The sequence below is a fragment of the Urocampus carinirostris genome, chromosome 1 (genome assembly GCF_059441175.1).
Source record: "Urocampus carinirostris isolate Australia breed hairy pipefish chromosome 1, RoL_Ucar_1.0, whole genome shotgun sequence".
Lineage (NCBI taxonomy): Eukaryota > Metazoa > Chordata > Actinopteri > Syngnathiformes > Syngnathidae > Urocampus > Urocampus carinirostris.
In genome coordinates this window covers 22118331-22130553 of record NC_142349.1, presented here as the reverse complement: position 1 = coordinate 22130553, position 12223 = coordinate 22118331, and positions in this window count along the sequence as shown.

Here is a 12223-nt window from a genome sequence, read left to right as displayed (position 1 = left end):
GGTGCTCGTTTTCCTCCCTGAAAAAGATTGATGTTGAAAGTCCTGATAAAATACTGCCTCATTTCCAGATTTGGATCACTCTTCACCCTTGACCTCTTTGAAAATCCTCTCCCAACCCTCCTCAGAAAAGCTAGAATTCCTTAAAAAGCTGTAGTAAATTCTGTATTCTATAAATCAGCCTATAGAGACTTTTCCCTTCAGGACATGGAGTGGAATAAAAAATCCTCCACTTTCCTTTCTTTGAAACTCCCAATCTACCTTGCAATTCCCTTTCAATACCTCCTACTGCTCACTGTCTGTTCTAGTGCACCGGAGGTATTGGAACTTCCTCATAGTTTCCCCGCCTCCTTTCAACAAATGTCTGTTTCACTTTGAGCCGCTCACTGTGCGCTCAGATGTTTACGACGCCCTTTTTCGCACCACGTCGGCACCGTTTCACTTGGCCCCACCGTTGCGTTTACCTGTCAGTGTGGTCAACTTGAGACAGGGGTGTTTTTTTTTTTTTATCGCCCGCAATATAAAGCAACGGTGCCGGTCAAGGTGTCTATAGTGTTTAAAAGAACACAGAACTGTGGCCTATTTTATTTTTTTTGCAAACAGCAGCAATGTGTCATTTGCAGTGTTGGGCACATTACTTTTAAAAAGTAATTGGTTATAGTTACTGAGTAAGCAACAGGTTTACTTCATATTGAAAGTAAGTAGTTACAAGTGAAAGTAACTATTTCTGTTAAAGTTATTGTATGTCAAATAATTCGAAGTTTTTGAGCCGTAATTGAGTCAGTTGAATAAACAAGAACAGTTTTGTTATATAACTTTGTAATATTTATTTCACCTCACCAGAAACAGAATTATCCTTCACTTGAAATGCAACAGACACAAACAGTAAACTAAATAATAAAATAACAATCAACAGTAAACAATATAAAGTGAGTTTAAAAAGTCAAATCTAACTCTCTGTCATGATTGCTGATTCGGGGCACCTGCGACTGCCCCGCTGGCGCCAACAGCCCTAATTGCTGATTGGCTCCCTGACTCTTTTTAAACCCCCATTTTCCAAGAGGAAGCTGCTATCCGACATTCTACTGCCCTGTTTTCTCCTTCCTGATACCTGTTGCCGACCTGTTTCTGGACCCGTTTTTGCCTTGCTACTCCGTCCCGGCCATCGACCTGTTTTCCCACTGCCAACGACTATCCTCGCTTGACACGGAAGTGCCACTTCCGCATTCCTGACATCAGCTACCCGAGTCCTACGATCATCAGATCGTGAAAGCAAGCAAGCATCAATAAAACTGAGTAAAAAGAACGCACTTGGGTCCTGTCTCCGTTTCTGGCTTGTGACACTCTCACAACCTGAGACAAGTGATCAATTAGACATACCCTACTTTACTCAGAGTAATTTGTTCACAAGTCAATTGTAAAAAAAATATAAATTGAGTTTTACTCTATAAAATAAATCGCAATCTCTGGTCAGACAAATGCTCAAGTAGACATATGCTACTGAACGTCAAGTATTTTCACACATCAAAAGTAAACAGTTCAACAATATGAAGTGCGTTTCACACTACAGCGTAAAATCGATAAATCAAACTCTCACAACCCGAGACAACTGGTCAAGTAGAAATCGGCAACTTCACTTTAAATATTTTGATCACGACAAAGGTCACCAGTACAAGTGACTATCCAATACTTCTCTCTACCTCTTCTACTCCACCCCCTCTCTACCCTTGGCTCTATCCTCCCCTCTTTCTATCTCTGCCTATGATAGCTGACAAGACTTCTCTCGTTGAAGAGAGAGCAGCCGTTTTGGAACAGTGTTTAAAGACGCACTAACAACTGAGAAAGAATACTACACTACTTTCCCCGAACAAGATGTGAAGTATTGTGGATTTAATAGCGCGCTTACTTGTAATATTACAGTAGGGCGCTCGGTAGGACAGATGTCTGCGGTTTTAGGTGGAATGAGAGCCCTGTTCACGTGTTTTTGGTTAGTAAATATCCCAAAAGGCTGACTGAGGATGTCCTGCTTATCCATGTCGATTTCTGCTAGAAACTAGTAACACATCGCTTTTTACCGTCAGTAACAGGAAAAAAACAATAAGTTAGATTACCCGGTTACTAGAAATAACTACGCCGTTACGTAACTGCATTTTTTTATAGCGGCATTATTCCCAACATTGGTCATTTGGGTGGTGGGAAAGTCACCCATGTCAAGTGATGTTATGTAAGAACTGTTTTGCTTTTTTTCAGAGGGCCAGCGGAATTTTTTGAATTTATTGTCCAATCCCAGGCGAGCAACAGCCATCTATTTTTAAGTCCCCTATGGAGATGCACGGGTTAGATCTGCGTCCCTTATTAAAGATCTTTTTTTATTGTGTGATTTCATCAAAGAATGTATTTTTGCACCAATCCATTCATCCATTTTTTGCATTGCTTATCCTCAGTGGTCACAGGGGTGATGGAGGCCCGTCCCAGCCATCTTCGGGCAGTTGGCAGGGGACACTCTGAACTTGTTACCAACCAGTCACAGGGCATACAGAGACATGCTCATTCATATATTGAGGCCATTTGAATGTTTTGGAATGTGGGAGGAAACCAGAGAACCCTCAGGAAACTCAAACAGGCATGAGGAGAACATGCTAACTCAGCACGGGGAGGCCGATAGCTGGAATCGAACCCCTGACCTCTGCACTATGAGGCTAATGCCCTGTCTTAATTGTTACACTTTCATTTTCAGAATTATGACACAGTGCGTTTCACTACCCTTACGAAAAAGAAGTAAGGTATATCATATATCAAAGAATTAGGTATAAATGTGTCAAATACACTCTGACTAAGGTACGAGTAGTGTTCCTGATAGTGTACTAACTCAATACGTCTTAAGATTATATTGAAACAAAAATGACTTTTAGAAGTTTAATTATTCTAATTCAATAAACTAGCATTCATATTTATTATTGCCACTATATAGTTCAAAACATGAAATCTTAGGCAACACATTGTTCACAGTATGTAACAATTTATTTAATTTAATCTGGAATTGTACTTATTTCCAACGATAATAGTTTTTAGTGTGACTCATCAGGAGATCAGACCCATGACTTTTCAGTCCAAAGGCAGTTCGGCCACTACAAGGACACAGAGATAGTCTGGAGTTATGTTGTATAATATTTTTCAGTGTAATAAAAATGTTTTAATATTTATTAGGTAAACATATATACATGAATCCATCTTTAGATTATCTGTATTATTTTAATGAATCTAAGCAGACTTGAGAACCTTTTTCTGGTCTAACAAATGTATATCAAGGTGTACTTGAATAAACTACTTCTTGCTAAGCGATGTGTAGTGCCCTTTGTACTGTTCTCCTTTATAGTTCGGGCACCAAACTCAAATTTTGACCAATACGGACAAAAGCCTGACATCGTCCCTTATAGTAAGACCTTATTTATGAAGTGTTTCTTTTTAAATAGTCAGCTTTTAAAGCTTTGAGGATTTTCTATTTCCACTCAAAAACATGTACCTTTTCAAATGTGGAATAGGATGTAATTGCAACTTTTAGGGGTCTGTCATTGAGGTGGTACTCTGAAAAATCCTGCTTCATTACTCCACCTGGGTAGTTCTCTCAAAGATATTAATTGATAGCTACACTTCTTCTATTTCTGTATTTCTATTTTGCAATCTCCATGTAGGGATTCTTTTTTGTGTCTTGTCTTTTACAACTACAGTACATGCTTGTACCATTTTAAATGTAATGTTTGAAATGTCGCATTTACTGTATACATTGAGATAGTTTATGTAAACAGAGTATTCCTTGAGGAGCAGTAAGGAACTCTCACTGCATCCTGATTCCTGACAGCTAGGAAAATCATGTATTGATCGCACGTCTAACTTTCAAGAAGGCAAGAGCAGAACTCCGTCACATAAACAGAGAACATCCGTAAACAGTTCTCTAAGGGCCGGTTTGGACTTTCAGAGGGGCCGTGGGTGGGAAGGAGGAGGACTAGGACAAACTCGTGGGTGAGAGAGTGAAGCAATGCAGCTGATATTCCCTCCATGGCGGCCAAGTTAGGAGGAGCAACAGCAGGCCGCCTCTGCGTTACCCCTGTGGGACTTTCTTCCTGTACAAACAAAGTGATCCAGGGCCTCTGGTCTAATGGGAACCAGACCCGCTAAAGGTCTAAAATTCTCATTTTTGGTTCTCTCCCCTTTGCTTTTGCCCTTCTCCCAATGAGGTTACTGAAGGACGCACTTCAATTATCCCAAACGGACCTGAATATGCCCCCAAATCAACCTCCCACAAATCATATGTCGCGTGTCGCAAGCTGTGATCTTCTTCCAAGTGTTTTAACAAGGCAACAATTGATCACAATCCTGCCTGAGCATCAACTTTTTAACTTTTAAATGCCATAAGATATAAAGACGTTTTCAGAAGCATTGTACCTGAGTGACAAAACGTAAAAATTGTTTTTTTCTTGTTTCAAAAAGAAAAAACAATTCTAAAGGGTTTGGTACTGCTAATCAGGAAGTATCAAGCCTCTGGGAATGATTTCAGTATGATAAATCATGGCAGGAGTGGCTTTGATCAGATCTTTGTCCTCATGTTGAGGAAGCCCAACTTCCTAATGTTGCTTCCTTTTTAGAGCGAATGAGTGTGTGTAGGTGGCCTCATATGGCAAGTAGACATGTGAAAAATGAGGGTCGAAGCTTTTGTGATATGTCTTACACCTATATAACAAAAATAAATTCTGTTGGTTTTCGAAAATGGGTCCAAATGGCAACTATTGGCTGGCAATGACTGTCCCAATTTGAGAGAAAACCTCTGGCATTGAATGAGTTAACAAGCTCTGCAGCCAGACTCAAATAACCCGCACTTATCTTCACTTTCTCTCACTTCTAAATGCGTTCTTTATCACTTCTCCCCGCGCCCACTTTCTATTTATAAAGCACTTGTGTAAATCTTACAATAGAACTCAGATCATGTCAATAATCCTTCCACCTAATCAATTGCTTTACAATTTTTAGGGTTTACAAATCAGACATTGTAAAATCATTGCTATACATTGTACTTTGTAAATATTTTTGCTTTTCATCACTACATTCTTTTTATCTTATTTTTTCTCTTTTAACGGGACAGTGTGTGGCATTTAGTGCCTCAAAGTGGTACAAAACCTTTCATTCATTAAACAGAATAATTTGATTTGAATACTGGACAAAAATCCAAAATACCAATACAAGTTTGTTAGAATCATGCGTTGGTCGTTCCAGTGGTCGGCCACTCGAACAGCTCTTGTAATGAGCACGTCCTTCAGGTCAGGCCAACTCACGGTCACATAGTCGATCAGGTGCCGGTGTTTGGACCTAGGATGCACCCATGATGCCTTATATGTATTTTTATGTTGGAAGATGATTTTCATGATGGTAAGGTCATGCTCTGCACAAAGACCAAGATGTCTTATGCCATTGGGGTTGACTTTTCAATGCCATGAGCGCTGATCACACCATTCCAGTTTTGCAAGTTTTTCCCGACTCATTAAAAACTCTAAATGGCATGATTTTGTCAATCCTCGGGATGTGGCTGAGGATGTCATCAAGTGCCTGGTGGAGGCGATTATTCTATTCATCGCTCGATGGCAGAGCGGGTGCATAGGCACTTACTCGCGTGACATGCATTTTGTGAGTGGGACGCAAAGAGTCATGGGCCTTTCACTGACACCCACTGGTGAATCTGTGAGCTTGAGCTGGTGGCTGTTCTTGATTGCAAAACCAACTCCATAAAGGTGTTGTCCACCCACGGGTTACCCTTTTCAAAAGAATGTAAATTCTCACCTATTTTACTTAGTGAGCCTTCTTCAAAGAATCTGGTCTCCCTGAGTGCTGCCAAGGCCACATTGTAGCGCTTTAACTTGCCTGAAATTAGTATTGTTCTGTGCTCTGGTCTGCCCAGACTAGTATCCAGGAGTGTTCTATAATGCAATTGTAAATGCTATTGGTTTTTGACTGCGTCGTGGAATGTCTCGACATGTAGGTATCCTGTCCGGGTACAATGCTGAGTGGGCAATCTTTAGGCAATCTTTTCTAGGCCTTTCCCGCATTAGGGTGAGCAGTACGGTTCCTAAATAGGGCTGCACAGGGGTCTGCCGAAAGCAACTGCCACTCAATCCCAGCTGCTAGCACCTGTGTGCCGCTGACTTGCAGGTGTCGAGATAAGAGCTTTGAGCTCATTCAAACTTGCTCAAATCACCGGGTACTCCCCTTGTCGTCAGACTTTTTCAAGTCGAAGACTCAGGAAAAAGAAAATACCTGCTCGATGAGGATTTTTAAAGTGTCGGAAAGGGTGTGCTTCTACCAAAGTCACTATCTTGGTAGTAGGGAAGATGGCACCAGAGGCAAGGAGGACCCTAGACGATTAGCATCTTCTTACAACTGCAGGCTGCTGCTGGAATCCAGGTCTTTGGGAAACTGATTTAAAGCATGCTGCCACAAACTTCTTGGATCACTCTAAGTGTGGACTCTTATCTTTCAACCGGTTCGGCTTGGGCGACCCTAGCAGGAGTGCAAGACTCCAGCCGATATAGAACTAAGGGTCAAAGAGACGTGCCGCATCATGATGCGGTGGTGATCCAGCAGGAATTCTTTACTTTCGTTGTAAGCAATGTTCACTACATAATTATCGATGACAATAAAAACAATTCCACTTTTTATTTTAGTCCTAATATGGTAGATGAGGCAGAGGGTTTCAGTGCTTTTCTGGGTGTATTTCAACAATTTATTTAAAAATGTTGTTTTACATTGTGACAATGTCACATATTTTCACGATTACCAGTCTATGGACATTGACAGTTTGATAAACACCAAAAACGTTGTGAAATGCGACTAAGGTTGAACAGACTGCATATCAGCTCCAAAAAGATTGGTGCTCTAGTTGACAGAAGTGTATCATCGTTTACTGTTCTATGTCACTAGACCTCACATACTCCCACTGTGTATTAAATGAGCCCATCCCAGGATTCGTCTGAATGCTATCATTGTGAGAGGGTTCAAAGTTTATCAGTGAATGTCCAGTTTTCAGTGCAGCCTCTATCTTGTTGAATGTTGTCTTTCACCCAGCTTCGAATGCTCAGACGGAGGCTCTTGAAAACACACACTCGGCCCATTGTGATATTGCCGGGTGACAGTGGGCCTCTCAGACATATGGTGATGTTTAGATTTCTGCACTTTATCTTTGCATTATTTGTTGAGTCGCGATAAGTCTGTGATTTTGTTTATTAAAAGTATTTTATGCTGCTTTATGTTGCTGTTTTCTTTTATTTTTATTTTCCCAAGGGGTGTGCCAATGCTTTTGGCAAGATCTATCATGTTTGTGTGCTTAACCACACCTGTTATTGCAAGGGTGCTTTGGCATATTTCCAAGTTTTTGGGTGAAATTTGGCATGGTACAAGTAGTAAAGACTTATGCTCTTTAAAATGTTATCTTGCTCAACCCTGGTTTTTGTTGAGCAGCGAAGATTTTAGCTTTGGTTTGAGAATCTTTTTGTAAGTGTCTAGTAAGCATCTATGCAATTTTTCGCAAAGAATCTCAAACCTTTGCCATTTGGTGAGACACAAGCTTAATCTGCCCTAATCAAGAAATTTGTTGTAGGCCTAATGTAAACAGTTATTCATAATTTCCAGTTTACTGGTCCACACTTTTTCCTCTCTTCTTTCAGTCACCTTTTGAAACAGTTCTGGCTGATTTCATAGTTTTATGGTAATTATAAAGTGGCAAAATGGCTTTGGTGCAGTTGATTGAACAGTAATTGGTTTCGCTGATAATTTCCACCCGTTAGAGTGCTTTAATTCAGATTCAGATTCAGATTCAGATTCAGATCTACTTTATTGTCATTCTAGTACACGGGTATACAGAACGAAATGTCGATGCATCTGACCCCCACAGTTTCCTTGAATGTACAGATATAAATAAAGTTGTATTGTAATTGGCTACATATAGTATTTTACCATAGTGCCGATAGTGCAAGAAGAGTAGCTAACCAGATGTGCAAAATGGGCAGTCAGGTTAACAAGTCAGGTACACAGTAACATTAACACTGTAACAATAACGCTGTAATTACCATAGTGCAGAGCGCAATGTGCAATGAGTGGCAAGCTATAAAAAACTGCCAGTAGTGCAAAAAGTCAGATTAGCAGCCGTTTAGATTTAAGTTAACTATATGTTAGATTGACCATTTAACAGTCTAATGGCCAGGGGGACTAGACTATTGCGGAGCCTGGTGGTCCTGCACCGCACACTGCAGAACCTCTTCCCAGAGGCTAGCAGAGTTAACAGTCCATGATGGGGGTGAGAGGGGTCCCCGGTAATGTTCTTAGCATGGGATAGGCAGCGCTTCTGGCCAATGTCCTGAATGGAGGGAACTGTAGTCCCGATTATTTTCTCTGCTGTCCTCGTTACCCTCCTCACACTACCCCAGTCGGTAGCGCTGCAGCCTCCACACCACACAGAGATACAGCTGGTCAGGATACTCTCTATGGTGCCCCTGTAGAATGTGATAAGGGAGGGTGGGGGCAGGTGGGCTCTCCTCATCCTCCGCAGGAAGTACAGGCGCTGCTGTGCCCTCTTAACCAGTGATGCAGTGTTCACGGACCAGGTGAGTTTGTTTGTAATGTGCACCCCTAGGAACTTGATACTGCTGACAACCTCCAGAGCCTTGTTGTTGATGCAAAGTGGGGCATGGTTGGGCTGGTTTTTCCTAAAGTCGACAATGATCTCTTTAGTTTTGTCTCTTTAGTTTTGTCAACATTCAGGACCAGGCTGTTGTCCCTGCACCAGCCCACCAACTGCTCCACCTCCTCTCTGTAGGCTAGGTCGTTGTCATCCCTGATGAGGCCCACCACTGTTGTGTCGTCAGCATACTTCACGATGTGGTTTGTGGCGGACCTAGGGACGCAGTCGTGTGTCATCAAGGTGAACAGCAAGGGGCTTAGGACGCAGCCTTGGGGGGAGCCCGTGCTGAGGTAGATGACATCTGAACTGTTCTGACCTATCCGCACTGATTGGGGTCTGTCACAGAGGAAGTCCAGCAGCCAGTTCCGCAGGGGGGTGTTGAAACCCAGGAGTCTCATTTTGTCTACCAGATGTTGTGGGATGATGGTGTTGAATGCTGAACTGAAGTCCAGGAACAGCATCCGCACATGGGTGTTCTTCTCCTCTAGATGTGTCAGGCTCAGGTGAAGCGCAGAGGAGATGGCATCCCTGGTGGAGCGGTTTGTCCTGTAGGCAAACTGAAAGGGGTCGAATGAGGAGGGGAGACTGGAGGTGATGTGCTCTTTAACCAGTCTCTCAAAGCACTTCATTATGATAGGAGTCAGTGCAACGGGCCGGTAATCGTTGAATGATAAGATCTGGGGTTTCTTTGGCACTGGGATGATGTTGGCAAATTTGAAGCATGATGGTACTTTGGCTTGGTCTAGCGAGGTGTTGAAAATGTCTGTTAGTACACAAGCCAGCTGATCGGCGCACTCCCTAAGTACCCGCCCCGGAATGTTGTCCGGGCCTGGAGCCTTCCTTGTGTTGACCCTTCTCAGGGTCTTCCTCACGTCAGATGAGTCCAGGTGGAGTGCTCTTTCGTCCTGATTTGGAACCGCTTTCGCTGCAGTGGTGCCGTTTTGTGCCTCGAACCTTCCAAAGAATTTGTTGAGGTCATTCAGAAAGTCCATGCTAGTGTCCTGCACTGGGGCGGTGGGTGGCTTGTATTTGGTAATGGCCTGAATGCCTTTCCACATATCCCTGGTGTTGGTTTTGTTGAGGAAACGTTCCTGGATTTTTTGACTGTACGTTCGCTTTGCTAGTCTGATAGCACGGTTCAGGTTAGCCCTCGCTGATCTCAGCGCCTCCATGTCACCAGATTTAAAGACAAGGTTCCGTACTTTTAGTTGTTTGCGTATCTCAGCAGTCATCCAGGGCTTCTGATTGGCACGGGTGCATATAGTTTTGGTATTGCTGACGTCTTCTGCACATTTACTGATATAGGCTGACACAGAAATGGCGTACTCATCTATATTTATTTTGTTGTTGTAAGTGGCAGCCGATTTAAACATGTCCCAATCAGTGCAATCAAAGCAGTCCTGTAGTGCCTCCATTGCCCCCTCAGACCACACCCTCACCTGCTTCTCTGTAGGTTTTTCTCTGGTCAGCAGGGGCTTGTATGCTGGAATTAGCATAACAGAAAGGTGATCTGATGAGCCAAGGTGGGGACGGGGGGCTGCTTTATATGCACCTTTGATGTTTGTGTAAGCATTAAGCATTACATTGATCAATTAAAACTATGTTTTTATGAGCTTTGTTATCAGGTCTAATAAACTTTCTCTTGGTCTCTGGACTGTGGTTTGGTAAAATTAATTTGATTTTAAAAGCCAGTTCTTCCACTGCAACAAGAACCTGAGAGAGGACGTGAGCACATTGGGAGGTTGCGCATCAGTGACCCTGTGCGTGATGCAGAGGTGGGTAGTAACGGAGTAGTCCTGCTCCGTTACATTTACTTTTACGTTTTAGGAAATTTTGTACTTCTAGGAGTGTTTTTAAATCCCTATACTTTGACTATCACTTCAGTAAATTTGTGAAGGAAAAACGGTACTTTTACTTCACTACCTTAGGCAACATTAAAGTCATTACTTTGTTACTTAATAAATCCCCTGCACGTAAGTAAGCTTCAATCTGTCTCACATGGCCTCAAATTATTAGAAAGAAAGGTGTTTTTTGAGGCAGAACTCCGCCAGGCGCTATCATGTTTAACCAATCAAATGTAGCAGCCTCGTCATGTGACCATATTCAACTTCGGAATAATTGTTTACGGATGAAACAGATCGAAAATGGTGCTTAGCAATAGTGACTATGAAGTGGAGGAGCACCCCTGACCACACCTCAAAATCATGTGCCCCTTAAAAACACCAGCTACAATATGCAATGTCTCCTTTGTTTGCCTAAACAGAGATTTCTGCACTTAAGAGTTCAACATTGAACTTAAGGAAACATGTAGCACTAAGTTTCCTAAATTTTAATTTTAACTTTACTTTGGTTTTATTCACAATTTATTACTTGCTTGTTTCTTTTCTTGTTTTATTGTTGTTTGATATTCTGTGTACAAGGAACTTGGGTGTCCTGAAAGCTGCCTAGAAGTAAAATGGATTTTTATTATCCTCAACCATCCAGCGTCTTTGATTCAAGCAAAAAATACGACCTTGCCACAGTTACTCCTTGAGTCATTTTTTCACCAAGTACTTTTTTACTTTTCCTCATTAAGTATTTGGATGACTACTTTTACTTCTACTTGAGTAATGTTATTGTCATGTAAGAGTACTTTTACTTGAGTAACTTTTAAGCTACTCTACCCATATCTGGCGTGATGTTGCCTCAGGTTACGTGAAACAGTTGCTATTGATCAACCGTAAACAAGCACACGCAGATTTTTAGCCTGAAATAAAAATGGATCAATACAAATGCAAAAGAAAATGAAGCCCTTTTCCTCCTTCAAATTAGTATTTCTTAACATAAGATCTACGTGGTAAATTAAGAGAAAAGCCTTAATGAGACCCCGGTCGACGTGCTGATTACATGTGGTTTTATATTCCCGATGATGTCATTGGGGCAGACCACAGGAAGGCACGGACAGTCAAGGTCATTGACCCACTGTTACAGGGACTAAAAAAAACCCCGATCGGTAGTGTGTTCCTGTTTCACATTAATGATTATTCCCTGATGTCATGAGAGGGGAGAGTAAGGCAAGGGGTTGGGGGAAGAGACTATTGTCTATTAATGGTCATACACAAGCCACATCTTTGTCCAAAAAGGATACATACAATGCCCTAATACCATTTTCCTGTACATTGTTCCACAGCCACATTGGGATGGAGAAGTTACAGACACCTGGACCCAGCTGAGGTTGTTCTCCTTGCTCCTTGTATTGCGTAAGCCATCCTCATGTGATGACAGTGATTATGTGGACAGGGGCTTGGCGAGCTCCAAAGCCTTGAGCCCCTGCTCCCCTTCTGTTGGGCTGCATTGGATCACTTTTCCAAAGGGGGGGTTCGAACCCTCTGACTTCCTGCCTGCTGATGAGGTCACTCGGTCTCTGTGGGAGCGTCTGTGAAATTTGTGTTCAATCACAGCAGACTTGACTGTAGGGCACAGTGGGAAGGAGGGTAGGAAGGCAAAGCAGATGATGGTTTGATG